Source organism: Lycium ferocissimum, chromosome 7 (genome assembly GCF_029784015.1).
Source record: "Lycium ferocissimum isolate CSIRO_LF1 chromosome 7, AGI_CSIRO_Lferr_CH_V1, whole genome shotgun sequence".
NCBI lineage: Eukaryota > Viridiplantae > Streptophyta > Magnoliopsida > Solanales > Solanaceae > Lycium > Lycium ferocissimum.
Window position 1 is genome coordinate 31,190,434 of NC_081348.1, and position 7,232 is coordinate 31,197,665.

A 7,232-nucleotide genomic window follows, 5' to 3' on the forward strand; every position below is an offset into this window, starting at 1 on the left:
ATTTGTATACAAGAAAGGGTGAGTACATGTTGTTAAGATTTCTTATCCTCTGTTCAATTTGTTAGATTGAAGTACATGCTCTTGCTATATATGTAGTACTTGTGGGATTTTAGGATTCAATTAGTGATTAAATGCTTCAAATATTCCAGTTTTAGGGATGTTTTTGACATGATTTCTCTAAATGATCCTCATTTCTTAATTGGTTTTGAGGTAATATGATTGCTATCATCACTCATCACACAGAAAATTACTTGATGGTGTAATTTTTGTTTCTTTCTTTAGGATGGTAAATCTTGTTTTTTTTTTTTTTTTTTTTTTTTGAATGGTAAATACTAAAAGTAATTAAATTGATAGCCATGGATACTCATGCTCCTTTAGCAATTTGTGATTTGCTCTCTTTTCGTGTGAGTGAATCAATGCATTGCTGCTTCGTGGCTTTGAGAGACTTTTCCTAAAACAGATTATTTCATAGACACTTGAAGAAAATTTTACTGTAATTTAAAAATTGATTTCTTGTATAGAAAAGGTGCCAAGAAAAATAGAAATATCCAATATTTGGGGTAAGTGTAATAAAGAAATCATTTCCTGCAAATAGTGGCATTTGCAATGCACGATATGAATTTGTGGATCTTTCGTTTCAAAAGTTACAACCTTAGCAGTGTGGTAAACCACTAAGGAAGCCTGAAACAGATAACAGATGTAACGAACGAAGATTTCCTTTGTTGTACACCTACCACAATTACCAAGGCTCGACGATCAGTGGTTCAGTTGAAAGTGAAATCTCACTTTTCCCCTCATATTTAGGAAAATTTAAATAGGAGTGCCGGAGGGATACATCTACTTCAATTTATGTCAAAGACTAGTTCTTCATAGGAAGACCCAGAGAGGGTTGCTGATTAAGCCAAAAAAAACATATTTCTACGATAGAACTCAATAGCCTAAGGGTAAATTCCATAATTAGAAGAAGTTGAATGATTTTAATATATCTTGTAGCTTGCTCTATTTATAGGAAAAAATAAGTACTTATATTCTTTTTGTTCAACAAACTCCTTAAAAAGAAACTAAACTCAATGAAGTTGTAAATCAATTAGGAAATAGATAAATGAAAATTGTTAAACTAATTAAGAATAAGAGCAAGTTATATTCCCATCTGCATGGCAGTAGAAATGTTATTGCATGAACAGGGTGCCTCCCTCCTCCTTTCCCTATTCATGCATCATAAAGATGTCATATGATCCTTCCCCTTACTCCCGCCTTCACACCTTTAATAGATCGTCCCACGCTAATAGAGGTTGTTGTCTCCTTGTACGGTCTTGGACAATCTTCAACTCATGACCTAACTTTTGGGGTTGAGTTAAGCCCAAATTTCATTTTCATACTCTTTCTTTTATATGTAAATCCTTTGACATGTAATGAAGTACTGAAAATATCCTCTGGTGCTGTCTTTCAAAAAAATGCAGATCTGCCAGTTTACGTCCTTTTCTACCTAAAGTTGTGAGAAATCATGATTTTGAGGTATGCAATATGAGATACAAGGGTTTGACTGCAACAATGTGCACTATTTTCTAGTTGTGAGTGGGAATAAAAGGGAAGCCAGAATAGGGAGTAAGAGATGGACTTCTAAAATAAAAAGAAGAAAAGAAAGAAAGTCACATTGGATTGAGCTTAAGTTCCTCAATACTTTAGAGAGGATGATTTTCTTGGGTCTAGTTTAGTTTAGAACAACCTAAAGCGAATGGAAAAGATTAGTCTGTTAGCATGAGAGAAGTCTTGAGGACAAGAGAGCAAGATGAGAGAGCGAAGGAATATTACTGATGTGATAACCTAAATAGGGAAGCCAAGCTTCTTTATGACTTTAATTTGGTGATACTAGAAATCACCATAGACCAAGAAGGGAAGAGAATGGTTAGGTTGAGGAATAGTTCTCAATGCTTTCCTGCTGCTGTTACTTTTCCCTTTGCCCTGCCAGCGCCTCAGTATTCCTTGACAGTGCTTGGCGTTCGCCCCATATAAATTCAAGACAACATTCAAGTGTTATTAGTGAATAGACATAAGGAGCACAGGACTAGAATTTGGTATACGATTCTCTATCATATTTGCATATTGACATTTAGCAGAAAGAGCCTATCCGTGTGACAAAATCGTATAATTGTAAGATGAAGTGATGCGTGGAAAATGAACTTTCTTTACTTCTAATGCAAATTTGATTAATATTAACTTACAGAGTGTACAAATGTAGGTCTCGCGTACACCTTCCGGGGTGGGGTAGGAGAAGCCGTATGATTACTCGGCATTGTGGAAGTGCGGTTCTATAGCCGTCAGTTAACAATTAATGCAACCCTACAAATCATTTCTATCTATACTTTTATTACATAAACCTTGTCTCATATGATGGTATGGACATAGCTATATATATATATAGAGAGAGAGAGAGAGTTGAAAGACTCTAGAATAAAGACTAATTGTATGTTTTGTGCAAAAAGAAAAACTGTTGCATGATCTTTTTCCTTTTTGTGTGTCCTATCATTTACTTGTCGTCCATTTTGTGCTCATGCATTTTCTCGATAAGCTATTTTGTGCTCATTCCTAATCATGCTGAAATCGTTACTCATGACCGCTATCTTTTGTAACTGTTATTATGAAATATGACGGTGACTTATTCGAACTTTTGATTTGTCACAAGTGCAAGAGATGGTCACTTATTGGATTACTTCATTATCCAAAAAAAGAACCACTGAAAAATTGAAGTTTAAGGGCATGTTGGGATTTTTCTTTTTCTAACTTTTGACATGATGATTATTTGTGGTTTTCCTTGATGTTAGAAAGTTAAGTCACTATGTCTTTGTCTTCAGTTCTTGAAGAATTTGTTAGTTACGTTGTTCCCTTTTTAGGACTTTCTTCAGAAACTTCTGGGATCTCAAAAAGACCTTTTACTCAGAATTTTGTGGTTCTTCGTCTTAATCTAAATATAACTCCTTGAGGAGATAGCTCTTCCTATTTAACGTGGATCATTCAACATGTCCAGCCGCCACCGTGTCTATGTTGCACGACTTGAATGTTGGATACATATCAGATTCGGTTAATTCACCTAAGATGTATTGACTGTAACTGTGGCCGAGAACCATAGGTTTGGCTTGGTTTGTGGTCCGATTTTTCAGTTTACACACACACACACACATCACAAGTCTATTAGATGTCAGTAGCCGTACTACAATCCATATCAGTGAATACATGAATTTATGTGATGATGAATCCAACTTATCAAAAAAAATCCGCACATAGACCTCTTCTAGATCTTATAAACTCGAAGGTATCTGCTCGCTCTTTCTCTCTCTCTCTTTTTGTTGTTCTGCTAGTTCATGCTCGCAACCTATAATTAGTAACACATTAAATTTGTACGACATGTCAGTCCAAATACGTAAATTAACTCACCCTTGCACCCTCGCTATGAATATCTTTTCCTAATTATAAGTTATAGCTCGGCTACCTCTTTGCTTAATCAAGTCATCCTAATTACTATGTGGAACTAGAGTTTCAAGTTGGTGAGAGTGCCACATATCATAGTGTAAGTTGTGCTCATTCATTTATAGAAAGAAAAAATATTTTTGTTTGGTATCTTTCATGGCTTAATATGTGGATTAAATTTGTCGGAATAGATGGTGGGTGTAAACAGTCACCTGATACATGCAACAACAAAAAATTGATCCATGGCAGATTGTATGGTGGAACGCCAGTGGACAACAGAGATGGTAATGGGGGAGACAGGTAAATTTGAATACACTATTATCTTGTTTCATAAGCACTTGCAAAATTCTCCAACTTATCTTTACTCTGTTCACATGGTCAACAGATTTGGTCATCTAGTTGATTTACATGCTTGGAACCCACATTGTCTGAATCTGGACGGGGTTACATTTTGATGAATTAAAGATATGCATGTAACTTGTACTATAGATGAAAATATCAGATAGAATTTCTAATGGTCTATCTGGTTGCTATCATGGTGGAATTGTAATATCAGATAGATGGACATCATTAGGTTTCAGCTACTTTGAAGGAAGAGAAACCCTTATATTCATCCAAGTCCATGTTGTTCACTCAAAAGCGTTCTCTTCAGAAAGAGGATTTTAACGCACATAAGGCGTTTAGCATTTTAACTTTAGTGCAAGTGCCTAGAACAACATTCTACCTCCTACTGCAGAAAGGTAGGAGGTAAGGTACTCTCTTACTCTACCTTCACAGGAACCTCACTTTGTGAAATTTCACTGGGTATGTTGTTGTTGTTTAGCATTTTAACTTTCATTGTCGATAAAATTAGTACTTCAAACTCGTGTTATGCTTATATAAGAACTCATATATGATTTGAAATTTTGATATGTACTCGTTTTCATCTTCAATAATTATCTAAAATTATATTTGCGCTCAGTGTTTACACCAAATCACATTATTTTACTATTGTTAGGTCAAAAATTAAGGCTAGGATATGTATTAGTTAACTATGATTCAGCAATAATGATATAAATTAAAACACGTGTTATATATTTATTGAGTCGGTGTAAATATTGCGTGTGTGTAAATTTTTAGGCAAATAAACCTACTCCCTCAGTCCCTCTGTTCCTTTTTAGTCTGCCCAAAAAAGAATTATATATTTCCATATATAGAGATAAATTTAACTTAAAACTTCCTCTTTTACCGTTAATGAAATAATTTATAGCCACATAAGTAACTATGGCTTGTTATAGATTACAAGTTTTAAAAGTGTTCGTTTCTTTCTTAAACTCCGTGTCTTGTCAAATTATATCACATGAATGGGGACAAAGGGAGTAATGGTTTTATAGGAATATTAATAATATTAATTCAAGTAAATTACTAAAGTTAAAAAATTAAAACTCTACCTAAAAATGATTCTTGGAGTGATTATATGAACTCACGAAAGAAGCAAAATTTTAAAGGTTTTAAAACAAATAGATAGAAGAATATTGGGAAAATACATAAATACATCCCAACGTATCTCGAATTAATTATGGCCTTTAACTGCGGGCGGCGTTATCACTCTAGCCTTATTTTTCGGTATTTTTGTATCCATTTTTGGGCTGTAAGACAATCAAAATTTGATGCGGTTGCACGGTGGAGAGTGTTGCACTCATGCACATGGCGCCACGTCAAAAATCTTCTAAATTTAATTTTAAATTTTAATTCTTAATAAATAATTATTCCTTACAATAATTAATAAATTTGTAAGATCTTTTATTTTTAAGATAAAAAAAGGAAATTTATGTGGGTCCTACTTTAACTTTCAACTTTTTGCTCTTTCTTCATTCTTTCTTCATTCATCAATGGCACAGATGCTCTTTCTTCATTCTTTCTTCATTCATCAATGACACAGAACTGTCATGGACACACACAATCTACCACTCTTTTCCCTTACAGGTTTTCTTTACCCTTTTCCTTATTTTCCCCTATTCTTTCTCAAACTTTATTCTCTCTTTCCTCTTTATCGTCACCAACACATCAATTTGCATAATTTCAGCGCAGACCATTATTTCCGACGAGGACCATTGTTTCCGATGAGCTTCCATTTTTTCTGGCGAACTTTCATTTTTTTCGATCAATCTTGAATAATGTTCATATCTCTCATCCTAACCTTGTTTGTATTGATATTTCTATGAAAATTATAAATTCAAGTGATCAAAAATTTCAAGATCCACTTCCATAAAACTTCTATTTCTCCCTGAAATTATAGTATCACCAGTCAACGCTGATGTCAAACGAGCAGCAGTATCAAAATCCGTGTCGGAGCTCCGGCAGTGGTGGAAGTGGGATGAGCTCGTGATAGCTTTTTAGGGAGATGGGGAGGCTTTTGTTTAGGTTTTTCTTTAGAGAAAAATATGGGAGAGATGAGAAAAAATGAAGAAGAAAGAGAGGGCGTGGGGTGGGAGTGGGGGTGGGGCTTATATTTTTCTGAATTTTGTAATTAAATAAAGAAAAAAAAGAATAAATTTAACAAAAACGCGCCTCAATTCTTTTTTGGTGTCACGTCAGCCAAAAAAGGTACAAAAATACAGGAAAAAATAAGGCCAGGGGGGTAATAGATCGCCCGAAAAGGTTGGGTGCGTCATAATTAATTCGAGTATTCGTTGGGGGGGGTTTTATGTATTTTCCCAAGAATATTGGGAGTAAAATATGACGTAATTTAAATATTGTTATGTCTAAGTGTTCAAAGCAGTCTTTTAGTAAAATTAGTTTCTGTTAAACAACAAAAAGAACTAGAAACAATGTTAAGAACAGAAGGTAGATGAACAGAAATTTTCGAGCCACAAGTTTTTTGTGTGTCCTTAAGAAATCTAATCCCCCACTTGTTGCCAAGGTTAATGGATTAATGTCTCCAGGATAGAACGGAAAAACTATTAAGATAGCGCAATGCAAATTGCGTTGACTTCAAATAGTGGCAACAAATCACACTGGACACTTACGTTTTTTTCTTTGGAAAATGTGCAGAATGTAGAAGAGAGAGGGGAGTAAAAACACGGATTTCGGTAAGAAAACGGAGGCGAGCTCTCGGAATTTATATCCACAGGTTTGGGAAGACATGCCTGTTCGTCAAAGGCAATGTATGTTCGGTAGTGTCCATTCGGTTATTACTATTTGGAAAAAAACAATTAAATTCCGTGAATTATATATTTTTTTAATTTAAAATAACGCGAAAAATATCAGAATTTGAGAAAATAAATAATGGCATTTAGAAAATAAATTTGGTCCAAAAAGATTCAATCAATCGACCAAATCCAAAGCCGAACGATGAATGACAAGGATTGGGCAATCCCTCTTCTCAACTTCTTTAAGAGCTGTAAGAGGTGATTACGTATATACAAGCACACAAGAAGTGCTTTCTCCCACCAATAAGGGACAAAGTGTCATGAGAATCTTTCTGAAAATGGAATTTATTTGAATTTTATTCCTCCATTTTATTTTCCCACCATTTCGCAATTCACACTACACTCATCTTTAAAGCCCAACAAATATTTGGTAAGACATAACAAATGCCCAACCGGAAACAAAAATTTGGCTCCAAAATTACTTAAATTCACTAAAATGCATAAACACAAATAATGAAAAATAAAACCTAATAAGGGCAAAAGTAATCCACAAAAAAGTTGCAGTAGCATAGACCAACAACAAAGGCCCACGTATCAAAGAAAAGTAATTTGTATGGAAAAGGTAATTCAAAAAAA

The 7,232-nt window shown here is 34.4% G+C and overlaps 1 long non-coding RNA gene across 1 annotated transcript; it reads left to right on the top strand.

Annotated features, from left to right (window-relative positions):
• The first annotated feature begins 1,525 nt into the window (after positions 1-1,525).
• Positions 1,526-4,157, top strand: LOC132064355 (uncharacterized). Its single transcript, XR_009416539.1, has 3 exons — positions 1,526-3,565; positions 3,657-3,765; positions 3,851-4,157. It is a non-coding gene; the product is annotated as an uncharacterized LOC132064355 (long non-coding RNA).
• Positions 4,158-7,232: the final 3,075 nt, after the last annotated feature.